Genomic DNA, 27,772 nt, shown 5'->3' with positions numbered 1-27,772 from the left:
CCAAACCGGATTCAACAATATGATCGAGACTCAAACCAGGCAAGAGGTACGAGAATGTAGCGAATCACAAGTGAATTAGCCTTCCATCTTCTTGGTTGAAATCGTGAGAAGTCTCCCAAAATCGGCCACCCCCAAAATCGGCCACTTAATGTGCTTAAATAGAGCTTAGGGAGGAAACCCTAAGTTATTGCAACTTCACATCCGATTTATAATAGGATAAAGTGAGTTTTGGGCTTCGTACCCTTCATAACAATTGTATATTAGGAAGATTAGATGAATTTGGGCTTTTAAATCACTTGATTTGGATATCGGACGCCCAAGTTATGGCCTTTTAAAGATTCAGCATCTGTGCAGCTTTCCTAATTTGACCCAACTTTCTGGTCCCGACTTTGAAGCGCTGTTTGGAGGCCCAAACGAACTTGGATTTGGACAAACCATACCATTACAGAAATCCAAAGAAGTCATCTACAATATCTCTGAAGACATCATTCACGTTCTGGGATTTTAACTTGGCCAAAAACTTGAAAGAAGCATAGAAGGTCAAATCTGCCAGCACATTGGTTGCTTCTTTGTCTCCAATCTCCTTGTTTCCCTTCTTGCCATCAAAATTTCTCATGACCCAGGAAGCCCTAATCTGTCCAAAATAAGATAAAATAGTGTGAAGCCCAATTCCTATAAAATAAAATAAAACAAAATCAAGATGAATAAAATGATACAACTAACGTGCAAAAAGACTAAATATGAGGGCTAAATAATATGAAAATATGCGCTCTATCAGTGACGCCGCTACATGGTAAGTAGAAAAGCATCCACACCGCACAAGGCTTAAGTCGTCTAGCTACAATCTAGTTCTTACGACCTAAGACCAACTTGGGATCGCCGAATGCTCCGATGCTTATGCCTGCAGACTCACCCAGATCCCTCGATTGAGTCCGATGCTATGCCCCTGAGCTAGACCTGACTCCTCGATTGATCTGGTGCCTAGGTCTCCCGGCGAGCTCGGACACCCAGAAGGAATCTTGAATTGGATTGTTGGCCAACTCCAAATCCCCTGGGACAGACCAGACCTCAAAGCGGTGAGCTGCTATATGGTAAGTCGAAAGACGCCTTCGCCATGCGATGTTTATGTTGCCTAGGTGCGACCTTCATTCCACCATTGAAAATTTAGAAAAAAAAAGAAATTTTCCGAATGCTCCGATGCTTATGCCTGCAGACTCACCTAGATCCCTCGACTGAGTCCAGTGTTATGCCCCTGAGCTAGACCCGACTCCTCGATTGATCTGGCACCTAGCCCGGCAAGCTCGGACACCTAGAAGGAATCTTGGATTGGATCTTTGGTCAAAGCCAGATCCCTCTAGACAGACCGGACCTCAAAAGGATAGACGAAGAAAGTAAGAGACAAGATGCAACCCTCGAAGACTTGACTGCCAAGACTCAATTTAATGCCTATGACGATAAGGTCAACTCCGGATCATCGGATGCTCCGACACCTATGCCCGCAAACTTACCTAGATCACTTGACTGAGTCCGGCGCTACACTCTTAAGCTAAACCCGACTCCTAGATCGATCTGGCGCCTAGGTCTCCCGACAAAAACTCAGACACCTAGGACGAATCCCGCATTGGATCCTTGAATCAATCCAGCCCTCCCAAGGCAAACAAAACTGATGGAAAACAACAGGCACCATCGAGAACCACCCATGACGATAGATCAACTCGGGATTATTGGATGCTCTGACACCTATGCCCGCAGACTCACCTAGATCACTTGACTAAGTCCGATGCTACGCTCTTAAGCTAGACTCCTCGATCGATTTAGCACCTAGGTCTCTCGAAAAAAACTCGAATGCTCGGGATGAATCCCATGTTGGATCTTTAGCCCAATCTAGCTTCCCTATGGAAAACGAAGGCTTCTCTCGAAAATGTTCACGAAGGCCCGACAATCCCCAATCTGGACAAAAGTCGAGAGCTCGATGAATGTTACATGAGTCTCACAATCATGTCAGGGGCGCGAGGCCTATCTTGAGTTTCATGGGGCCAAAGAGCCTTGAGGAGGAGGTGTAGACAGGAACAGGCAAAAACTAAACTGTTGTGGCTAATAAATCAAAGCCTAAAGAGGTATGAAGGCAAGTCGCATGACCAACAAGCAAATGATGGAAACATAATAGAATTACGTAGTGATTCAAATAAGGCAATTACATGAGGCACGTTGAAACGACCGCAAAGAAACTAGATTCATCCGAAGATGACAAAATGAAATGCAATAGCCAAAGAAATGCGTCAAAAATTCTAAGAAGAATGCTTCGAGACGAAACTAGCAAAATGATCGTTCCTTACAGCCAGTTAAAAAATAATGTAAATTATAAAGTAGGCACTAATCTTCGGCCGAGGGACGATCCACATGACCTGAACCCATACTAGGGAGCAGACTTTGAGAAGCAACAGTGTTAAGGTCCATCTCTAGGCCCTTCTCGACCATCTGAGTGGTGCTAGACATGCCAAAACATACTTCGCCCTCCTTGAGATCATGAGCATAAGAGCTCCATGAACATAACATTGTCAAAAGTTACATCCGAGAAAATTCCTGGGGAAGCAAGGTTCATGAGGAAATAAAGGTCATTCGGGAAAGGCCATTTTCGATTGTTGGTGTACTATGTTTAGAAAATACTCTTCATTTTCTATCTAAAAAGAACAAAACAAAGAGTGGAGGACAATTGTGGTGCCCAAAAAAATGGAGAACGAAAAAGTCCAAGCATGGTGGGAAAGCCACATTCGGAAGCTGCTGAGGAGGAGCTTCGGAAGCTGAGGAAGGCCTTCGGAAGATGCTGATGAAGAGCTTCAGAAGCTGCTGAGGAAGGAGCTTCAGAAGCTATTGAGGAGGAGCTTCGGAAGCTGCTGAGGAAGGGGCTTCGGAAGTTGTTGAGGAAGGGGCTTCAGAAGCTACTGAGGAGGAGCTTTGGAAGCTCCCTTTGGAAGTCCCATTCGGAAGCGGCTGGGGAAGGTTCCTTTGGAATGAATCATTCGGAAGGGCCACGTGTGCTCCCTACTCGATCTCTATAAAAGGCCAAGTTTAACACTCAGAAAAGGATCTGGACATCGGTATTTCTCTCCCACTTTCCTTCCGAAATTTAGTCTTCTTTTCCATTCCTCGCAATTATTTTCCTTCCGTTACTGACTTGAGCATCGGAGGGCCTTCGCGGGGGGAAAATCCCGCGAGCGTTCTAACCGTTGTTTGTCCCGTACGGACCTTCAGAAGCAATCCTGTTCCTTTGGAAGCCTTACTCTTCGAAAGCCCTCTAGTGCTTCGGAAGCCTCATCATTGCTTCAAAAGCCCTTCTTTCCCTTTGGAAGCTGCAGGAGAAGAGCTTTAGAATGTAACGACCCATTAGAGGGCCCAGTATTTATTCAAGAATGATTTAATTAATTGTTGAAGTATTTGATTAAGCAATTTTGCCAATTAATTATTTAATGTGGCAATTTAGAGATTTTGAAGGAAAAGAATAGCATTTATTTCTTTTTAATTTTGGAGTTAAAGAATTTGCCAAGGTGGCAAACTAGTGATTTTTAATTGAGATAATAGTATTTAAATAGCATTTATTTTGTGGATTAAATGCAAGGGCATGAAGGTAATTTTAGAGTTTTATTATTATTTGAGAGTTTTAATAATAATGTTTGTATTATTATTAATTAAGTGGGACTATGTATTTAAAGAAGAATGAGAATCCATGTATGAGATGGAATTGGATTAAGAGTCTCCTAGTCCCAATAGAAGAAGGTTTTGAGAGTCTCCAAGTTCAATTGGGAGAGGGATTCCAAGTAATAAAAGGAAAGAGATCTAGGATTTTATGTCTATATATAGAGCCCACTAGCTTAGCTTTTCTTCACGCTGTGTGAAGAATAGAAAGGCCAAGAGATAGCAGAGGCTTGCTAGAGTCTTCAGGATCGCTCCAGGGTTTGATCAAAGAGTTCTATTAGGCAAGTATTCTTCCTGTAATCCCTTCCATTACAGGTTCATATCAGTTTTTCAGATTATTCCAGTTCTTCATTGACTTCTCTGATTTTATATCAATAAGTAGAGATGTATATATATATATGCGTATAACAGTGAAGTTATGAGGAAGTTCTATTAATCCTTATCCATTTTGGATTGCAAGTTCCATTAATCCTTATCCATTTTGGATTACAAGTTCCAATAATCCTTATCCATTTTGGATTGCAAGTTCCATTAATCCTTATCTATTTTGGATTGCAAGTTCTAGTAATCCATATCCATTTTGGATTGCAAGTTCTATTAATCATCATCCATTTTGGATTGCAAGTTCTATTAATCCTTATCTATTTTGGATTGCAAGTTCCAGTAATCCTTATCCATTTTGGATTGCAAGTTTTATTAATCCTTATCCATTTTGGATTGTCAGTTCTATTAATCCTTACCCATTTTGGATTGCAAGTTCTATTAATCCTTATCCATTTTGGATTGCAAGTTCTATTAATCCTCATCCATTTTGGATTGTAAGTTCTATTAATCCTCATCCATTTTGGATTACAAGTTCCATTAATCCTTATCCATTTTGGATTGTAAGTTCCATTAATCCTCATCCATTTTCGATTGCAAGTTCCATTAATCCTTATCCATTTTGGATTGCAAGTTCTATTACTCTAAGTTCTAATATCTGGATACCTTGTATCGTATCCGGATGTATCTAAATTTCTTCGAGTATGATATTCGGATGGTTTGTTTATACATCCAGAAAGGTCAAGATAATATCCGGATGTCTCGCCTGATATCCGGATGCCTCCCTCAAAAGTTAAATTTTTCATTCGAATAGTCCCTAGTTATATCCGAACCCATCAGCAAGATATCCGGATGACCAGAATCATATCCGGATGTCCTAGTTCATATCCGAATACTTCCCAGCATATCCGAATAGCTTCTGCTTTGAATGTCAGTGTATCTGGATGAGCCTTCTTCATATCCAGATGTCTTTCATCATATCCGGATATCCTTCCTGATATTCGGATGACTTTTCCAGAAATCTAATTTAGCTTCCAGTGAGTCCTAATTCAAGTTTAATTCAATTAATGTATTCAATACCTTCCAACAATGAATTCATAAGCCAGAACATGACAAGTTAATCATACCCATAACCTAAATAATAGTTCATTGAATCTTTGTATTCTAATATATAGATGAAGATCATATCATGTTCAGCATTATTATAACATGATCAACATTATTTTGTGAGATTATGTGCATACATTTTGGTATGAGCATTGAGCATGACTTTATATGGAGCACTACATATCGTGTGCTAGCATTTATTTGAGAATTGCATTGCATTATGCGCGCCAGGCGGCTTGTCCGCGGGGATCCCATCAGTTTCAGTTTCAGCTCAGTTTATGAGTTGCTCGCCTGGTGGCAACCAGGGGGCTATGGGCTTTGCCCGCAGTATGTGCTTACGGTTTTTATGTATGCAGGTTTCAGATCAGTCAGGTATGTTTTATCAGATTATGTGGGCCTATGAGCCAAAGTTGCATACCTGCATTTAGTTTACAGTTTATGTGCATTACATTTTTATGAATGCAATCAGACAGTGATTATACAGTACAAGTTTAGTCAGTTATTTATCAATATCGATATTTTTCGATTCAACTTCAGTATTCTTTCCAGCTTATTACTTGCTGAGCTTTTGTAGCTCACCTTGTACTCTTCACCCCTCCAGGTTCTAGTAGGGGAGTATCAGATGTGGGGCTTAACAGCAGTGTTCAGTAGTGTTTGTACGTGGAGCCGCTCAAGATAAAAGATGTCTGGGAGTCTGTTGAGTTTTATAGTGTTTTCTCAGATTAGATCTTATTTTATATTTCAGTTGAGGGATTGTCCCTTAGACAGAGTTTGTGCTTTTCAGTCTGTATTGACTCAGAGTTTTTATTCCAGTTGATTGGGATGTTTAGTTATGGTATCAGATTTCAGTTTATCAGTTAGTTTATTTTATTATCCCCAGTAGCACCTCTTCTCGGGCAGTTCTAAGAGAAGGGGCGTTACATAGAAGCTACTGGAGAACACCTTCGGAAGCTGATTTGGAAAGATCTTCGGAAGGCTATCCCAAGCATTCCTTTGGAAGCCCCTATTTTCCTTCGGAATCGGAAGCTCAATTTGGTGGCCAGTCTTCGGAAGCCCACCTAAACCTTCGGAAGCCCACTTGAACCCTTCGGAAGCTGACTGCGGAAGAGACCTTCGGAAGCTTACATTGACCCTTCGGAAGCGTCCCTTCAGAAGGAACCCTTCGAAAGCCCCCCTTAATTTTGTAGCTAAATCTTCGATTGAGTCCCGAGGCCGACGACATCCACTCACATCCTACTCCTAGAAATTCTAATTGTTGTATTTTGGTAACAACAAGGCTCCTCTAGATTCCAACTCGACTGACTAGGGATTTTTCCATTCCATACTCATGCTTGTGCTCTAGACCTTGTTTTTATCCTTAAACCGACTAGGGTCACTTCAAGCCTTAGATATAATCATCTCCTAGAGTTACGAGCTAATTCCTACCTTTAGCTCTCTATCTCACTTCTCAGGTTAGTCGAGTCTTAAGGATACTATTTTGTTCATCTTGAATGCATAAGCCTTATCTCATTACTTCAACTCGAGGGGTAATTTTATATTTCCAACCATACTTAGCTAATCTCCTGACATAGAGATGTTCCACTGATCCCTCCTTAGCTATGTCTTAGGATTATCATGACTTATGTGTAATACTCATTATTACATGGTATTGAAAATAAATAATTTTTGATTATTTTGAAAGGATCTCGGGTGGTCCGGGAAGCCCAAGAGTTGGTTTTGAGAAATTAATTAATAAAATTGCTGAATTGACGGCAGGGAATGCCCTGGGATTTGGATGTCCAGGGAAGAGGGCAGGAGATTGGTGAGTGTCTCGAGTTGAGGATAATGACGCTGGAAGCAGTCCGACCGGGACTAATTTTTGGAATAATTTCGGTATAAGCCCGAATGAGTGTCAGTACTGAATGGTTGCAGGGGACCTCCGGGAAGCTGAGGGGACCTTAGGCATGGTCCAGTTTTGAGAATAAGGCAACCCTGAGGTGTTTCTAGGTGGAATAAAGGTCCCGTGTAAGCACAGGGACGAAATTGACATTTTTGAGTAAAAGTCGATTATTAATTTTGAAAAAAAATTGAGATTCTGTGTGCCTAGGTGATATTATTTAAAACCATGGAGGGCCCAAGTGCTATATATAAAAATTTCTCAAGTGAATTTAGGAGTATATTAGAGGGGCAATGTGTAAATATATATATAAGTGTATGTATAGGCGTGGAAGTGTAAGTTGCACAGGAGTGGCAAGGGTGATTTCTAGCGGGTGGAGCTTAAATCGAAGTGATAGACGATGATGGAAAAAGTAGTGCCTGGAGGAAGGTTGCGTTGGTTGTGAGCCAGGCGACCCTGCTAGAGCTAATCGAGTTGGTTAGATGGAAGTTGAGGGCGAATTTAAGATGTCGCCAATGGGTAAAGAGAGCTCGAATGAAGAGCTTATGGGATGGGATTGGTTCCCAGGAATGGTGTTTAGGTGATGAAATCACCTGATACCTGTGAGTGATACAGCTAGAGGGATGCCTTGGAGTGTGGGCAACTGATGAAATTTAGTCTCGTGGTTAGAGGCTAATGGGTGTGAAAGAAAGCAGCTAACAAAGAGTCGATTGGTGACTGACTAAGGGTAGCTAGTGGTGACCGAAGGCGCCAACCATTGATAGCAACAGCGATGAGTAGCAGCTGGCCATGGCCGCGGGGCGTCGTGAGAGTAGTTTGTCAGTAGCGTAGGTGGCTCCTGAGTCACGGTTGCAGCTGGATGTGGCACTAAGCGATGGCAAGAGGTCATCTTAGCCGATGATGGTGGCATAGAGCCCATGTGGTCGCTCACCGAGTAGTGTGAGCTGATTGTAGCAAAGTGTATAAGAAGTTCGGGAGAAGCCAGAGTCTCTCAAGGAATTAGCTAGTTGCTATAAGCATAGAAAAGTGATATGAGGAAGGCGGCCTAAGGGTGGGGTCATGCTGGTTGCAATGACCAGTAAAATTTAAGGAGTAACCAGTCTTTTGAGATGATATGGTGGTGTCATCGTCACTGTCAGGGAAAAGATGTTGTCAGGAAGGTCAAAGGTAACCATTATGCATGGTTTAAGTCAAGTGTCTCTTGCGAATTGAGAATAAACCTGATTTATGATGGCCGAAAGGTTTCGTGCCTCTAGAGTACAAGGCCTTGTTGAGAAATGGCGGAATTTGAAAGGTCCCAATGAAATTGAAGCTGGGCGAGTGAATTTGGTTAGAAGACCGCTACAAGAGTGGGGGTGTAACCATGTTATCTTGCTATGGTGTGGACCAAAGGCACGAGTCATCCTACAGGTGCAGTGTAATAAGTGATTGTGCAGATGGTAATAAGCTGATCACTTGTGCCACGCACCGTGGGTGATGACGAGGGTCAGTTAATGGTTCCAAGCCTTTAAGCGCAATGATAGGATCACTGACTCATGGTAGGGTTAAACAGCCAAGATAAGGCTGTAACGACCCGCTCCCACTTACGGGCGCCACCGGTAAATAATCGATCGGATTACTCACTCGACAAACCACAACTGAAGGGTTGGACTATGTTTCAACAGGAAACGTCCCAGGTGGGAACTAGGCTTTGTCCTTCCCTTCGCTCCACTCAGGAATCGATCCCAAGTCAAACAAGAAAAATCCAGCGGAACAAGACCCGAAACCCGAGTGAGCTTCACCCTCTCTTCAGCTCGCCCCATAGCAAGCCAGAGGTGACCCAGGCACAAAGCTAGCATAGAAACACTTCGCTGAGTATTGGGGATTTATGAGAACATACTTTGCTAATCTTTACTCGGTCCGAAACTCGGCTTCTCCAACTAAGCCATATACCACGAACAATCTCACAATCATTTATCACACTACGATGATTTCAACAATTAAATACATCTAGTGCTCAATATCGTTTACATTCAATTACATGAATACATATAAAAATTACAGGAGATTACACAACAACACATCTCAGGCAACAAGCTAATTACCATAACAGCCTCCCGTCACCATCCCTGCTTGCATCTGGACTTGCAACATCTACACATGAGGTAAAACCTCATGAGTCATAAAGACTTAGTAAGGGTGCAATGCATGTAAATATGAATATAATCATGTTTATGTATGCCAAATGCGTGCAAATGAGGCTAGGCCCACTTATCCTCACAACCCACTAAGGTTTGAGGCATCAACCTATCAGCCCCTACCACACTAGTCCTCCATATGGCCATAGGTCCACTAGAGCTTGCATCACACAAGATATAACCACTACATGCCAATGCAACATAAAAACATTATCAAACATATTTACCAACTTGCAAGGCCACCTCCACATGGGGCCGTCCCTTACCTGGCTCGAAGCCTCATCTCTGCCTCGGCAAGAACGCCAGCCGGAACTTCGAGCTCCTCTAGGATCACCGCCTTCCCGGTCGAACCTAGAGGCAAACACACATAAAATCCCAACTCCATTAACATCCAGCATTAAACCAATGCCCTCAACTTCGACACACACCATCAGAACCATACATCAACAAACTCAATAAAATAATACCAATCACGGCATAGACCAGCCATCGATAATTTTCCAAACAACCCCGACGTAGCCAAACGCCCATACCGGCCTTGCTTTTTATACCGCTCTCTTACGCCCAAATCTCCATTTCGAGCTTCCGACACGTTCCATGAGTCCCAAAATAATTTCTAGAAACTTCTCCAATTTTTCTGGAATTTTCCATATTTTCCTTATTTTCTATTTTCCTTTTTCTTTTTTTTCTTCTTTCTTTCCTTTCTTCCTTCCCGCGAGCGCTGGCCCTGTTCATCGTCTTCTTCACCATGTCCCGTGCGCGCATAGCGCCTGAGCGCGCCGCCTGCCACCGCCGCTTGCTCCACCAGCTCGCCTTCGACCTTCAGCTGACTGCTGCTCGACGCGTGACCCCCGGCCATGGTTGCCTTTGGCGCAAACTGCCACTACTAGACCTCCCCTGCGCGCTGCCATGGCCATCCGCCGCTTCGGCCATCAGTCACCGCGAGCCACCAGCTCACTTTCGGTCGCCGGCGCTAGCCCAAGATGGCCCCCACCGCGACCCCTCCAGCCGCCTCCGCCATTGCTGGTCCGTCACTGTTGCCTTCTTTTTCCCTCATCGGGCAGCCATGGCCGCTCCCCCGAGCTCCAGCACGTGGCTTTGGCTGCGGCCTTTAGCCACTGCCGCCATCTCTTTCCCGAGCTCACTCTCTGGTTCGGCCATTATTCCCTCCCTCGATCGTGAGCTCCATCTCTCGATCCCTCATTCTCTGTTTCTGATCTCACATTTTCAGAGGCGCACACTGTAGAAGGCTTGGCCTCCAAGCACATGAGTAACCTATATATATATATATATAATTTACATATTAACCCCAATAAACATATTAACTCCACTTAAGAATTTTAATTACACTTGGGGATTTTATTTATTACACTTGAGGATTCTAATAATTATACTTGGACCCTCCCAAGATTTTAATTAATTTCCCGCAGGCAACCAACACCTTAATTCTCCAAAATTAATAATTGACTTTTACTTGAAAATACTGATTTCATCCTTGCGCCTGCACGAGACTTTTATTCGACCCGAAAGCACTTAAGGGTTGCCTTACTTGTAGAATCGGACTACCCCTAGGGTCCCTTCAGCTTCTCGGAGGTCCCCTCCGACTATTCGATATTAGCACTCACTCGGGCTTATACAGAATTTATTTCAAAAATTATTTACGGTCGGACCGTTTCCAGCGTCACTATCCTAATCTCGAGACTCTCATTAATCTCTTGCCCTCTTCCCTGAACATCCAAGTCCCGAGGCACTCCCTGCCATCAATTCGGTAATTTTATTAGTTAATTTCTCGGAACCGACTCTTGGGCTTCCCGGACCACCCGAGATCCATTCAAAATAATTCAAAAATTATTTATTTCTAATACCATGCAATACCGAGTATTACAAAGGCCTAGCATGGGATATGATTGTAAAAGCTAAAATAGGGGAAGAATTGAAGAGGGGTTGCTCAGTAAAGTGTTCCCTCGTATAGGTATGAGACCTCTACTAGCCTGCAATATCAGCCAATAAGGAAGGCCAAAGTATCTCTATGTGCTTATGTGAAGAGCTCCTGGTTGGGAGAAGGTTGTGGCCCGAGCATGGTTAAGCTCGAGGTGAGATTGTAACGGTGGGTGCATCGCCAAGCTCGAGGTGGACTCAGGCAGCACACGTATGACTGAAATATGAATTACCTGGCATGGTGTTGGGTATGTCAATTATGCATACTCGTATCGATAAATGAGGGTCGACTGCTCAAGGTAGAAGACCATATATGAAATGGTTGAAGTTGGCTAGGTGGGCCAAATTGTTGCTTCCCATGTAGTGGTAGCATGGTTAGTTGATCGATAATGAGAGGTTTCCATGAGGATCAACTTAAACTATACATGCTTGTAATAAATGGCTGTATGCCATGGTGGAATGGGTGTCAGAGTGTCTTGTGGGCACTAGAAGAGATGTTGCAATTGATGATCAGTGCGAAGACGTTGCTGGTTGGACCAGCGTAAAATCGTGGCCATGTGTGATTGGCAGTGGGAAATGTTGCCATGTGTGATCGGCGTAAAATCGTGGTAGGCTCATCAGTGATGCAATGTTAGTGCGTGTTTGTTTCAATTGATGGGAAAATGGGAAGTAGATTGCAAAGCGATGTTTCACGGTAGAGAAAATCCATCCAGAGATGGACATCGTTGCAGTAAGCATGACTAGCGATCAGTGGTATGGTTTGACGAGAGGCCAAAGCGGTATTTAGTTGATGAATGTGCTCAAGAGGTGGAGGACCAAAAGCCTAAGCGAAGCCTTGAGGTGGGTATAGCTGAGGTAAAAGTGAGAAATGGTCAGGCTATGAAATTCTTAAGCATGGGAATTTGGCATGTTGCCCGAGAATGTGATTGTCTTGGGCATGAGATTAAGGTAAAGTGAATTTCGAGGACGAAATTCTTTAAGGGGGGTGGAATGTAATACTCGGTATTACATGGTATTGAAAATAAATAATTTTTGATTATTTTGAAAGGATCTTGGGTGGTCTAGGAAGCCTAAGAGTTGGTTTCGAGAAATTAATTAATAAAATTGCATAATTGATGGCAGGGAATGCCTTGGGACTTGGATGTCTAGGGAAGAGGGCAGGAGATTGGTGAGCGTCTCGAGTTGAGGATAATGACGCTGGAAGGGGTCCGACCGGGAATAATTTTTAGAATAATTTCAGTATAAGCCCGAATGAGTGTAAGTACCGAATGGTTGCAGGGGACCTCCGGGAAGCTGAGGGGACCCTAGGGGTGGTCCGGTTTTGAGAATAAGACAACCCTGAGGTGTTTCTAGGTGGAATAAAGGTCCTGTGCAAGCACAAGGACGAAATCGACATTTTTGAGTAAAAGTCAATTATTAATTTTGAAAAAAATTGAGATTCTGTGTGCCTAGGTGATATTAATTAAAACCATGGAGGGCTCAAGTGCTATATATAAAAATTTCTCAAGTGAATTTAAGAGTATATTAGAGGGGCAATATGTATATATATAAGTGTATGTATAGGCGTGACCACCGAGTTTGTTACAGTGCCCATTCTCTCTCAAATTGAAATCAGAGTGAGACAGAGACAAGAGGGCTCAGGAGAGCTCACGACCGAGAGAGAAGAGAGATTGCGAGGGAGCCGAGAGTCGAAGCTTGAGAGATCTCAAGAGTGTGAGAGAGCTCGCGGGAGAGAGAGAGAGAGAGAGCTCGATAGCAGGAGGGCTGTCATGGCTGTCGGGTAGAGGCAGGGACTCAGCCGAGCAACCAGCAAGCGGTGAAGGCACGGGGAAGAGCTAAGGCGGTCGACGTGGTGGCGGTGTGTTGCAGCTGACAGGCGAGAGGATGGCTGAGAGCTTCGACGGCCGGCCATGGCAGTTGTAGCGCTGTTGTGCGTGCTGGCGCGGGAGGCTCGCGGCGTGAGGCGACCGGTGGCAGCGGTGCGCGGCGGTGTTGGAGGCGACCGGTGGTGGCAAGGCTACCCTCAGTAGCGACCTACGGAGGCTTGTAGACCAGCGGCAGCGGGCATGGCCAGTGGCCATGTGCAGTGAAGAACGGAGGAAGAAGAAGTGCATGAGAGAAGAAGAAATGGAGAAGAAGGAAAAAAAATAAAATAAAAGAAAAGAAAATAAATAATGAAAAAAATATGGAAAATAAGGGAAAAATAGTTAGAAAATCCCAGAAAATTGGAGAAAATTATTTTGGGGCTTGAGGAGCGTGCTGGAGGCCTGAGAGTGAGATTTGGGCGTAAGATTTGAGGTCAAGAAGGCAGCGTCGATAGGGGCATTTTATGGAATTTCTCCTCCAAAAATGAGTAAAGGTAAATTACTATTTTCTTTTCAAGTTAAATGCTTTATGTGAGATGTTGTGAAATAATGAAATGTGAAGAGTTGTTTGGATTATTCCCTCGATTGGGGTTGTTTTGTTGAGTTGTTGTTGAGTGGTTTTTGCGGTATACGGCGTAGTTGAGGGCATTGATTGAATGCCAGATGTTAATGGAGTTAGGTTTGTGTGTGTTTGCATCTAGGTTCGACCAGGGAGGCAGTGATCCTAGAAGAGCTCAGAGTTCAGGCTAGCGTTCTCGCCGTGGCAGATGAGGCTTCGAACCAGGTAAAGGATGGCCCCATGTGGAGGTGGCCTTGCAAGTTGGTAAATGTGTTTGATAATGTTTTTATGTTGCATTTGCATGTAGTGGTTAACACTCACATGATGTGAGATCTAGTGGACCTGTGGCCATATGGAGGACTAGTGTGTGGAGGTTGATAGGTCAATGCCTCAAACCTTAGTGGGTTGTGAGGATGTGTGGGCCTAGCCTCATTTGCATGCATTTGACATACATAAACATGGTTATATTCATATTTACATGCATTACACCCTTATTGAGTCTTTATGACTCATGAGGTTTACCTCATGTTGTAGATGATGCAAGACCAAAAGCAAGCATGGATGGTGTAGGGAGACTGTTGTGGCAACTAGCATCGTTGCTCGAGATGTGTGGATGTGAATTCTCCTGTATTTTCTTATATGTATTCATGTGTTTGAATGTAAGCGTTGTTGAGCACTAGAGGTATCTGGTTGTTGTAATCATAACAGTGTGATAGATGATTGTGAGTCTGAATGATGTATATGTGGCTTTAGTTGTCGAAGCCAAGTTCGGATCGATTAAAGATCAGCGAGGTATGTTCTCATAAATCCCCAATACTCAGCAAAGTGTTTGTTATACTAGCTTTGTGCTTGGGTCACCTCTAGCTTGCTATGAGGCGAGCTGAAGAGAGGTGAAACTCACTCGGGTTTCGGTCCGCTGAGTTTTTCTTATTTGAGTTGGGACCGATTCCTGAGTGGAGCGAAGGGAAGGACGAAGCCTAGTTCCCACCTAGGGCGTTTCCTGTTGAAACATAGTCCAACCCTTCAGTTGTGGTTCGTCGGGTGAGTAATCCGATCGATTATTTAGCGGTGGCGCCTATAAGTTGGAGCGGGTCATTACATTATGTTATAGCTCAGTTTCACGCCCTTAAGTCTTAAGGAATCCTTGTATTTGAAACGCTTATTATCCTTAATTCCATAATCAGATGCCCATACTTGATTCCCTAGTTCTTCTTAGCCTCTACCCATATCCTCATAAGTTCTTCCAAATTGCCCCCGTTTAAGTTTGTCTCTAAAAAAACTCTATTTTCTTGAGATCATTTTCCAAACCTTCCAGAAATGCTCTGACTAGGGAGGTTTTTTGCGAATTACTATGATTTGTTAGTCCATCGTTTTGTCTACCAATATGTATAACACGCAACTAAAGAGCTTCCAGGTAAGGAGGGGGGTCATGTGGACCACTTAAGTCCCAAGCTTACCTTAGACACTTTAGGTCTTCGTGACAAAGCCCTTAGCATGATCACACATATCAATAAACTCAAAAATAGATTCATGTTTAATTATGATTCATTATGCAAGCTCTTCTTCATGGACTTAATTGCTTTCATTCTAATAAGCCCTTCCTAAATAAGTATTTCTGATATAATCATGAACTCTTGAGTTTGGAGCAATATCACTAGCGAAAAATGCATACTAATTAATGGAAAATAAGAATCATAACCCTCATATACTTATTTATGAGCATATGTTTTAATACGTGTGGATACATATAAAAACATATGCTCATAAATATAGCTCGAGAGAATAACTGCATAGTTAAGGGGGATATGGCTTGCATAAGCATAGTATCCATAAAGAATAACCATAGCAATTCTTATAACTTACCCAGAGATTAGAAGCTTGGACGAGATGTGGTGAATATTCAATTTTCCTTAAAAGAAATTCCTTACAAATCTCTATTTTTTTAAAAAAAGAAATCAAAATGTTCTTTAAAAAAAAAAACAATTTGAGTTTACAGGAAAGTAAACCTTGGCTCTAATACCACTATGTGACACCTGTAACTTAAAAACATGCTTAATAATAATAATAATATTCTTATGAACTTCAAGGTTTAGAGTAGAGAAACTTGAGAAACAAGACTTTTATAAACTTAAGTAAAGTTTTAAAACATAATAAAATTCAAAGTAGGTTTAGTGTATGTATAAAGTTTGACACAGAAAATATGGTTTCAACAGAAGAAAGAAAGACTTCACGAATAAGATTTGTAGCAATAACATCCATATAGAGAAATTCGAAGCTTAAAACCAAAACCAAACTTTCTTTAAATCCAATAAAATTCCAAGACATGCTTTATAGCATACATATAGAAAAAGATCAGAGTTCAACCCTGAAAACTTTGTTACAAAAGGAAACTAAAATTTAAATTCTTGAAAATTATTTTCTAATGAGCCACCACACTCCACGTCCACGCCCTAATCTCCTCATTCATGATCGCTTGGGGGGGGGGGGAACAAAAGGGGTGAGATTACGCAAATCTCAATAAGTACAAGAGAACTATCAAACGTATTTAAACATGACATGACATGAACTTGAAACATGAACATATAACATAAGGGGACACGATAGGTTCTACCAAGTGGTAGGGGTAAGAACCTCCGTGCGTAGCGCTACTAAACCCCTATCCCATAACTTGCTTGAGAACATGAAACTTGCTTCAAACATAACATGAGGGACCACATAAACATGATTCATGAACGTGCTTAAACATCGTAGATAGTTCATAGTGTACTTACCTCAACTTGGTTGGAAAGGACCCAAATTTTCTAGCGAGACTATTTTACTCCTATTTCTACACCAAATTTGCTCCTTCCTTTTGCAGAATTTTTCCCTTACTTTCTATCTCAAAATCCTCTCTTTTGATTCTCTCAACCTTGCCCAAATTCTTCGTAAAACTTGTGAACTACCTTAAGGCCTATTTATAGGCATTTTCATCCAATCATGTTTTGCCACATGTCCCATCATCATGAGGTCTCATTATTACCTTCCATGTGTGGCTAATAAATGCTTCCCACATGTCCTTAAGGATAAGGTTTGGAGACTTTAAGAAACTTGGAGGCTAAACAAAAGACTTAGAGAAGACTTAGAAAATACTTGGAAAAGACTTAGTAAAGACTTGGAGAAGACTTACTTTAACAAAGACTTGGAGAATACTTACTTAACAAGACTTGGAGAAGACTTACTTTAACAAAAACTTTGATTTAAATAAGGTTTGGACTCTAAAATGATCCAAAGTTAGATTTGAAATCCACTTTAAACCCAAAGCTATATTTAATAAGATTTGAAATCCAAATCCAGATTTAAAATCCAAAACTGAAATTGATTGCTATTTGAGATCCGCAACCATGACTCTCAAATGGTCCAGATGGCTTAGCTCATTATCCTAATGACCCAGTCACGAAGTTTCAACAACTACACCTTAGTCCTAACTATTTAGGTAATTTCACTTAGACCCCTTGCAACTTGGTCCCCGGGCTACTTTTTAATTGCATTTTAGCGCCCGAAGAAAGAATAAATTATGCTAATACCCCAAGATTTTAGGTAAATTACACTTTTACCCGAACTTCAATATTTATGATTTTGCCCCTGGCTCAGAAACTAAATTTTATCTCAAGACTTCCATAATCCCTTGAAATTTCCTATTTCTTCAAGTATTCAAATCTAACAATCTCGAGTATTACATCATATTTCAGTTTAAAAATCTTGGGTGTTATAGAAACTCTGGTTGGAGACACTTCAGCCTCATGGAAAGCACATGCCCGTCATTCTTACAGGTTAATTTAGTGATGGAGGTAAGAGATGATGAGGAGCCAATTAAATTCACTCCTGCTGATAGAGGAGATATAATACTTCCACAAGACGATCCGATGGTAGTCTCCACAGTTATTGTAAAACACCTTATTAGTAGAATCTTGGTGGATAGTGGCAGCTTTGTTAAACTTATCTACTAGAATTGCTTTAAGCAAATGCATATATCCCACGATCGGTTAAAGAAAGTGTCCTCTCCTCTATACAGCTTCACCAAGGAAGTTATCCCTGTAGCAGGGTCTATTCAGTTACCAATCACGTTGGGCTTAGATCCCCAAAGTGTGACTCGGCATACAAACTTTATGGTGGTTAGAGTACTTTTAGTAGCGTATAACATAATCTTAGGCCGACCCTTTCTCAATGATATGAGGGTTTTTGTGTCTTCTTCTTACTTATTGATGAAGTTCCCCACGCTCAAGGGAGTGGGACAGGTTCGAGGAGATCAAAAGAAGGCACACACCTGCTATGTGTCATCTATAAAGGGAAAAAGAACTTGTAACGACCCGTCCTAGATTAGCAATTTATTTCAGTGATTAATTAATGCAATTAGTTAATTTTTAGTTTAATACATATTTGCCAATTAATTAATTTAATTTGGCAATAGAGATTTTTAATTGAAAAATAGTGATAAATAGAATTAATTCCTTTATTTTTAAAGAGAATTAAGAGTAAGGGCTTGTTTGGCTTTTTAGCATTAGTTATTTTATAGTATTGCTTAATTATTTAATTAAGTGATATATATATGGTAAATCCAAATATAAGATAATTTAAATAATAATCTCCTAAATAGGTTAGGAGAAGGTTTTAAATAAAGTCTAGTGGGCCTAGGATTAATTAAACCTATTTTAGCCCATTAGGTTTTATTGTTATTAGTATATATATATATACATGCATAGCATGTAATTGGCCAAAAAGAAATTATTTTTCAAATCTTGGCCGCAATCAAGAAGTTCTTTTCTCCAATTTTTATCAATTAAATCAAAGCATCTAGAGGCAAGTTCTTCCATTCCATTCTCAAGCTTTCTTCATTCTGTATAGATATATATATATATACATATATACGCACAGTTCATGCTTCATAGCATTCCAGGAAATTTCAGATTTAAGTTCCAATTTTGATCACGTTTTTGTATTATAAATCAGTCCTTATGTGATCTTGGATTAATAGCAAACTATTGTTTCGATTCCTTTTAATGAGAAAGCAAAGAAAACAGAATGTATATTTATATATATGGCCGGCTATCGAACCACTCCAGAAATAGAGATCTATGTTTGCATCTCTTCTCTAGTTTGCAGCAAAGTGCACCCTAGGTCATCTCTCACAAGGAGCCTCACTTTCTTCTACCAACAAAGGAGAACCAACATAACCAATAACAGTTTGTTTGGGGGGGGTTTTGACAGAAAACTAATTGGTAAAACAGAAAGATGAAGATGGATGAAAAATCAATAAGAGGAGTGCAACCGGCTGTGTATTTGTCTCCTATGTGAAATCTTCCTTGTCCATTCTATATATCTTGGTTTGCTAGATGCTTTGATCTCCGGAAAACAAACTCAAAGCATCCCCAACAACCGTCCAAGGATTAGAATGATTGGAAATAACAAAATGAATGCAGAAATCTCTTGCAAACAAAATGCAACCATTCACTCTCTATTCAACCTATCCGGACCTATGCAAGAACAACCGTTCAAGCACACAATATTCATTTCCGAGATGTTATACCAACCGGCTATAACATTCTGTTCTCTTAAGCATCTAACAGAAAGTGAAACCATGCAAGTTCACACAAACCTGCCATGAACTCCATGCATTCACAAATCTGCTCAAACTAAACCAAATAGAAATGAATAAGAAACAAATAACAAACCAGATTCTTGTAGCTCATCCGGGACTCAAATTCCACATGGATTCAAGACACACAACCGGTTACCAAATGTTCTAGCCTATCATTACAGCAAGGAAAACAGAATGGAACAAAACATGTAGAAAACAGAAAAATGCTACAATGACAAAAACGGGTAGAATCCTCTCTATTTTCTCCTCTCCTCCTCTATATCCCCCTGAAAATTAATGCTAAGAGGCCTTAAATACATGGCCAAGAAAGGAAAGGCTAGGGAGGCTAGGGTTGGGCCTAGCCCAACAGAAAACAAGTGAGCCCAAGTCTGCTCCTTTAGTTGATCCAAAGCTCCTTTAGTAGGCCCAAGCTCCTTTAGTTCATCCAATATTCCCTAAAGCCTGGATCCATAGAGTAGAGGTAAGATAGAAAATAGTGTAAGGACAATTTGAAGCATAATAAAATAGAAACAATGAAATATCAGCAAAAATTGCTTCAAATGGCCTAATAAGAATGAGGTGAAATGCCAAAATATGGTATAAATATGCATGCTATCAATTCCCCCATACTTAGACTTTTGCACTCCTGGGCAAAACACTAGACTCTATGACTCAAGAATAGAAATGTGGAAAAACACAAATTAGATGCAAGGTAGGTAAGTCTTCAAGAATTCATCATTCAAAGATCATCTTTCCTCTACTTCCAAGAAAACAAGTGACATGGCAATTCATCCAATAAGACAAATCAAAAGTGGAAGCCTCTCACAGGGCAAGTGTATGCTCAAAAATCTCTCAAGAGGTGGTGGTGACTGTTTCGCTCAAATTCACCCAATCACAATTCCACTACCATAAGCTTGTTTATCTTCTCAATCTCCACTATCCATGTCAAATGCATGCCACAAATCAAAAGGACTTATTCAGGGTTGTAATGTGGGGAAGAAAGAAATGGAAAGACAACAATGAAGGAAAACATGCCTTAGGTCGAGAAAACATTTCATGCAACTCTAAGATCAAGAGATAGAATTTCCAAGCGTTATGAAGAACATTGCATCTTTATTTGGTTGAGTGCGTTTTACGCTCTGTCTCAACTTTGCTTTCTTCTTTTTCTCATCAATTTTCAAGTTTTTTTTTTTTTTTTTTTTTTTTTTTTTTTTTTTTTTTTTTTTTTTTTCGAAAGAGGTGAGTGCGTTTTACGCTCCTTCTCACCCTTCTATCCTTTTCTTGCTTTTCTTTTTCTTTTTCATGGATGCAAATGGCCTTTGGCCTTATGACTTGCTCGATGAATTCAATCTCTCTCACTAGAATGCACTTACTATTCCTCTTCCTAAGGTTGGAAGGTCCAAAAAGGGTGTATGAGAATGAAGGGTAAAACTGATGGCTCTAAGTGGCAAGCGAAAGGGATTGATTGAATTTTTTTTTGTTTGTTTTTTTTTTTTTTTTTTTTTTTTTTGTATAACAAAATGGCTAAATGGGGACAAGAAAGAATGCCTTAGTCATGTTTGAGTCATGCATGAACAAATATAGCCTCAACCAAGAATCAAAACAAGTTCTAGAGTGGAGATCATGATAGGTGAATGCACACACAAGAAAGACAATAGGCTCAAAATCCTCACGGCTGTAGACTACCCAATCAATCTATCAAATCAAACTCATTGCCAAGTCACTCGAAATTAAGGAAGATAAGATCGAAGTTCTAATCATGATGGGTACTTTTAGACTTAATTGCTTAACTTGCATTTCCACGCAAAACAAAATGGCTAAATGGGGACAAGAAAGAATGCCTTAATCATGTTTGAGTCATGCATGAACAAATATAGCCTCAACCAAGAATCAAAACAAGTTCTAGAGTGGAGATCATGATAGGTGAATGCACACACAAGAAAGACAATAGGCTCAAAATCCTCACGGCTGTAGACTACCCAATCAATCTATCAAATCAAACTCATTGCCAAGTCACTCGAAATTAAGGAAGATAAGATCGAAGTTCTAATCATGATGGGTACTTTTAGACTTAATTGCTTAACTTGCATTTCCACGCAAAACAAACTCAACTAAATGTAAACATGCAATTCCCAAAATAAGAATGCTGCCTCCCCCCACACTTAGACTTTACATTGCCCTCAATGTAAACATGCAATTCCAATCAAGAATAAGACAAGTAAATGTAAAATACTAGGGAGAGAGAAACAGCCTGATGTATCAAATGTAGGTGGCGTTGAGGAGATGCAGCTCCTCCACAATATGCTCCTGAAAGCTCTCGTAGAATGGCTTAAGCCGCTGCCCGTTCACTGTGAATTGCTTTGCATTGGACTCGTCCTGGATTGCAACTGCACCAAAGGGAAAAACATGAATAACTATGAAAGGACCAGTCCAACGAGAACGTAACTTACCGGGCATCAACTTGAGACGGGAATTGTATAGCAGAACTTTCTGGCCAACTTCGAATGTCTTCTTCACAATAAGCTTGTCATGCACAGCCTTGGTCTTCTCCTTGTAGATGCGCGAGTTCTCATATGCGTCCATCCTAATCTCCTCAAGCTCTTGAAGTTGGAGCTTTCTTTGGGACCCCGATTGACTGATGTCCATATTGCATTGCTTCACCGCCCAATATGCCTTATGCTCCACCTCCACCGGCAAGTGACACGCTTTTCCAAAAACCAACCTATAAGGGGACATGCCGATGGGGGTTTTGTAGGCCGTGCGGTAGGCCCATAACGCATCTTCTAATCTCTTGCTCCAGTCTTTCCTATTGGGCTGGACAGTCTTCTCCAAAATCTGCTTGATTTCCCTATTTGAGACTTCAGCTTGCCCATTAGTCTGTGGATGATAAGGAGTCGCCACTTTGTGTATTACCCCATACTTACGAAGTAGGGCGTCCATCTTTCTATTGCAAAAGTGGGATCCTTGGTCACTGATGATGGCCCTGGGTATGCCAAACCTACAAAAGATGTTAGAACGAACAAAATCTGCAACCACAGAAGCATCATCAGTCCTGGTGACTTTAGCTTCCACCCACTTTGAAACATAATCCACAGCTAACAGAATGTACAAATAACCAAATGACACAGGAAATGGACCCATGAAGTCAATGCCCCAAACATCGAAGATTTCACAAAACAATAAGGGTCGTTGAGGCATTTCATTCCTACGTGATATAGTGCCTGTGTGTTGGCAACGTGTGCAATTCTTACAGAACTCATATGAATCCTTAAAGAGTGAAGGCCAATATAATCCAGAATCTAGGACTTTCCTAGCTGTACGTTGGGGACCAAAGTGACCACCACATGCAAGTGTGTGACAAAAATTTAAGACAGATGCAAACTCATGGTTAGGAACACATCTCCTAATGACCTGGTCACTACACATGCGCCACAGATAGGGATCATCCCACACATAATACCGAGCCTGACTCTTAAATTTATTTAGCTGTTCCTTCTTAAAATATGCAGGTAATTCAGAAGCAACTAAATAATTGACTAAATCAGCATACCAGGGCTCAACACCATGAATGTGGTATAATAACTCATCTGGGAAATCATCCCTGATAGGCTGGGAGTCCATGACTGTGGAATCTGAAGAAGGAGGGACCCTGCTCAAATGATCAGCTACTAGGTTCTCAGCCCCACTCTTATCTTTTATCTCCACATTGAACTCTTGAAGTAGGAGCATCCACCGTATCAACCTGGGCTTAGCATCGGGCTTCTTCAATAGGTATTTCAAGGCTGCATGGTCAGAAAACACGACAACATTAGAACCCAGAAGATAGGAGCGAAATTTATCTAAAGCAAACACAATAGCTAAAAGCTCCTTCTCAGTCGTGGTGTAGTTTGCTTGAGCAGCATCCAAGGTGCGCGAGGCATAGGCAATGACATGTGACTTCTTCTCCACACGTTGTGAAAGGACGGCGCCCACTGCAAAGTTGGAGGCGTCGCACATCAGCTCGAAGGGTAACTCCCAGTCGGGTGGCTGTATGATGGGTGGAGAAATCAATCGACTCTTCAGTTCCTCGAATGCTCGCTTGCACTGCTCATCAAAGTGGAAGGTCACTTCTTTCTGGAGAAGGTGGGAAAGTGGAAGTGCAATCTTGCTGAAATCCTTGATGAACCTCCTGTAAAATCCTGCATGGCCAAGGAAAGAACGCACCTCCTTCACAGAGGTGGGGTAAGGCAATGAAGCAATAACATCAACCTTAGACCGATCCACTTCTATACCCTTCTTAGAGAGAACATGCCCTAAAACAATTCCTTGTTCTACCATGAAATGACATTTTTCGAAATTTAAAACAAGGTTCTTTTCAATGCATCTCTCTAGGACTCTACCCAAGCTAACCAAGCAATCATCAAAAGAAGTACCATAAACTGAAAAATCATCCATAAACACTTCCATGCAATGCTCTATAAAATCTGAAAATATACTTACCATGCATCGCTGAAAGGTACCTGGAGCATTACATAGACCGAAAGGCATTCTTCTATAAGCGAATGTGCCAAAGGGGCAGGTGAAGGTGGTCTTCTCTTGATCCTCTGGGGCTATGCAAATCTGAAAGTACCCGGAAAAACCGTCAAGGAAACAATAGTGTGACTTACCAGCCAACCTCTCCAACATCTGATCAATGAATGGGAGGGGGAAATGATCTTTTCTGGTTGCTTGGTTCAGCTTTCTATAATCAATGCAGACTCTCCAACTGTTCTGCACTCTCATGGGGATGAGCTCATTGTGCTCATTTGGGACCACCGTGATGCCCGTCTTTTTTGGAACAACCTGCACGGGACTCACCCACTTGCTGTCAGAAATAGGGTAAATAATACCGGCTGCAAGTAATTTACTTACCTCCTGTTTTACCACATCAAGGATGGTTGGGTTAAGTCTTCTTTGAGGCTGCCTTGCTGGTTTTGCTCCTTCCTCCAACAAAATACGATGCATGCAAACAGATGGGCTGATTCCAGTTATGTCCGCTAAAGTCCACCCAATTGCTTTCTTATTATTTTTCAGCACATCCAGCAACTTTCTCTCTTGGTCAGGCTGCAAGTTGTTTGCAATGATGACTGGCAGCTTCTCATCTTTCTCCAAGAATGCATACTTGAGGTGCTGAGGCAAAGGCTTGCACTGAATGGTGGGTGGCTGCTGCAAAGAGGGGGCTGACCTATTTGACTGGAACTCTAACTCCAAGGCACTATCAACCTGCTCAACAAGGTTAGCAGCACTATCTTCCACTTGGGAAATGTTAGCATCAAAATTAGACTCATGTTTATGCAAAAATTCAGCAATCTCTAAGCATGCAGCACATTGACTCTCTTCATCACTACAATTAGTGCAATTAATCGTATCTGGGAACTCATGCACAGTGGGGAATTCATCAATTAAATCAGAAGACTCAGAACATGCTTCATTCACTAACAGGTCAACTCTATTTACTTGAAAAGTGGAATGATCCTCGGCAGGGAATTTCATGGCATCAAGTATCTTGAAGTTAATTGTGTTACCAGCAAATTCCATGGAAAGTGTACCCTCATGCACATTGATAATAGTTCTAGCAGTTTTTAAGAATGGTCTCCCTAGGATCAAGGGTGCATGCTCAAATGTGCTGTTATCTTCCATATTCAAAACACAAAAGTCTGCTGGAAAGATTAAATCCTTAACCTTAACCAGCACATCTTCTAGGACTCCAGTGGGGTGTGCAGTACTTCTATTGGCTAGTTGGACAACCACTCCTGTTGGCTTCAAAGGACCACACTGCAATGAAGCATAAATAGAGTTAGGCATGACATTAATGGATGCACCTAAATCTAGTAAAGCATTGCTAAATTGCATGTCTCCTATAGTACAAGGAATGGAGAACATCCTTGGATCTTTACACTTTGCTGGCATGGCAGGTTGGATAAGGGCAGAGACATTTCTCCCAAGGTTGATCTTCTCATTCCCCATAAGCTTCCTCTTGTGAGTACACAAATCCTTGAGAAATTTTGCATACTTGGGGATCTGTCTAATGGCTTCAAGGAGGGGAATGTTGACTTCAACTTTCTGGAATGTTTCCAGAATCTCTTTATCCACTTCGGCTTCTGCTCTTTTCTTGTTTTGTGTTGCTCGATGTGGGAATGGGAGGGGCTGGATGTTGGAAGACTCTCCTTGTTCTTGATAGCTGGAGTTTGGCTGCTTGGCTTCTTGGACTGAGGAAGGTTGCTGCTCTTTGCTACCCTCTACATTCTGCTCCTCTACATGCTGCTCCATGTTTGATGATGGTGGAGGGGTTTGGTTGATCACTTCTTTTCCACTTCGAAGCATGATGGCACTAACATTACCCCTTGGATTGGCAACTGGTTGTGAAGGAAGCTGCCCCGAACCTTGACTCCTTAACTCATTGATGTTTGTGGCTAGCTGGCCTATTTGGGTCTCCAAATTTTGAATGGTGGTTTCTGTTTTTTGTTGGAATTGGAGTGTGTTGGCTGCTAGTTGCTTAACAAGATCATCTAAGGTAGGTTCTGACTTCGGTAATGGTGGTGCTTGTTGCATGGCTTGATTCTGCCTTGGTGGTGGAGCATGGTTGCTTGAAGGATGGAACCTCTGCTGAAATGGTTGATTCTGGTATGGCTGCTGTTGGTGCACATGTTGATTGGAAGGGCTGCCATATCTGAGGTTCGGATGGTCTCTCCAACCTGGATTGTAGGTGGCTGAGTATGGGTCATACCTATTGGAAGGTTGTGGTTGGCCATGCTGCTGGTGCTGGAATGGTCTTCCAGGAAAAATGCCTGCACATGTCTCATTATTTTCTTGCAACTGTGGGCATTGGTCTGTTGTATGGGATGGCAAGGAGCAAATGCCACAAAGCTGCTGTTGCTTTCTCTCTAATGCCAACTGCCTGACCATGGAAGCCAATTCCTCAAGCTTGTTTTCCATCCTTTGCTGGTCCATAGTGGCAGCCACATTGACTTCATTTATGGCTTTTGTAGGAGTGTTAATTCTGGTGCCAAACTGCTGGGCATTTTGTGCCATCTTTGATATCAGTTCTTGTGCAGCTGCTGGGGTCTTCTCTGCCAAGGCTCCTCCACTTGCAGCATCTACTAAGTACCTGTCCATGGGGATTAGACCTTCATAGAGATATTGAATTAGGAGTTGGTCACTTATCTGATGGTGAGGGCAGCTGGAACACAACTTCTTGAACCTCTCCCAATACTCATGTAGAGTCTCACCACTCATCTGCCTTATACCACAAATTTCCTTCCTAATTGATGCTGTTCTGGAGGCTGGAAAGAATTTTTCCAGGAAGATCCTCTTCAATCCATCCCAGCTGGTGATAGCAGCTGGTGGCAGGTAATAGAGCCAATCCTTGGCGGATCCATCAAGTGAGAATGGAAAGGCTCTTAGCTTGATTTGCTCTTCATCTACTCCTTGTGGCCGCATGGTTGAGCAAACCACATGAAACTCTTTCAGATGCTTGTGTGGATCCTCTCCTGCAAGGCCATGAAACTTGGGCAACAAATGAATCAGTCCAGACTTAAGTTCAAAGTTAGCATCTAGCTGTGGATATTGAATACATAGGGGCTGGTAATGCACATCAGGTGCAGCCAGCTCTCTAATAGTTCTACCATCCAAATGACCATGATTTGCATTATTTCCATGATTTCCATTATTGCCATTACCATTATTTCCATTATTTGTATTGTTTGCATTATCTCCATTACCATTATCTGCCATATTGATGAATGCTGGAATAGGTTCGGATGAAGTATTAGAAGTACTGTTAGGTTCAATCCTATCCCGAGACTTAAGTTCTCTAGCTTGCCTTCTAAGAGTAGTCTCTAATTCAAGATCCAAATCAAGTAATTTTTCCTTAGAGGATCTGGTCATGCACTTAGAGATCAGCTCAAAAACAGCACACAAAATGGCCTATGCATACCAAGAACACAGAAACACAAACAAGAACACACAAGCAAAAACAAAAACACTAAAAACCACAAACACAAAAACACAAAAACAGGTCAAACAATAAGCCCTTAGACGATTTTTTTATGCAATTTTTCACAAAATTTCAACACAAAAACACTGAGGGACCTAAAAACACTAAAAACCACACCAAATTAGCCACTGAGAAACACAAAATGGCCCAAAAAGTGGTCTAAACGTTGGAATTTGGCCAAAAAAGGCTCTTCTCACAGAAAAGCTGTGACTATTGATCCCCACACCCCCATTTCTTTGGACACCAAAAATCAGCTCAATCGGAGCAAGTGTAAAGCTATGAACAGTAACCGGGAAACTGATTTTTTTTTTCAAAACCTACTCCTATTTTGCCTTAGAAACCACTCTATATGCAATAAAACATCAAGGAAAGCATATGGACATGAAAGAACATCAAGTAAGGATGAGAAGGGAAGAGGATAGCACCAGTATCTCGAGCTCAATCCTTAAATAATGCTATCTGTCATGAAGATGGTCAAAACCGCTGCTGAATGGAAGGCTGCTGCTGGCTGCTTTCTTTTGGTTGCAGCTGTTGGGGTCTTCTGCCAAACGAAAATGGATATTAGTGTGGAAGGTAAAGACAACGTTGAATGGAATGTTAAAAGAGAG

The 27,772-nt window shown here is 41.6% G+C and overlaps 1 non-coding gene and 1 pseudogene across 1 annotated transcript; both read left to right on the top strand.

Moving 5' to 3' along the window:
- LOC127796648 (uncharacterized) overlaps positions 1-27,772 on the top strand; it is an 82,894-nt pseudogene that overhangs the window by 44,368 nt on the left and 10,754 nt on the right.
- LOC127793631 (small nucleolar RNA R71) lies at positions 26,331-26,435 on the top strand. The gene has a single exon (XR_008021469.1). It is a non-coding gene; the product is annotated as a small nucleolar RNA R71 (small nucleolar RNA).

This window comes from Diospyros lotus, chromosome 1 (genome assembly GCF_014633365.1).
Source record: "Diospyros lotus cultivar Yz01 chromosome 1, ASM1463336v1, whole genome shotgun sequence".
Classification (NCBI taxonomy): domain Eukaryota; kingdom Viridiplantae; phylum Streptophyta; class Magnoliopsida; order Ericales; family Ebenaceae; genus Diospyros; species Diospyros lotus.
Note: the sequence above shows the minus strand (reverse complement) of the source record. Positions and strands in the feature narration are given on the sequence as shown.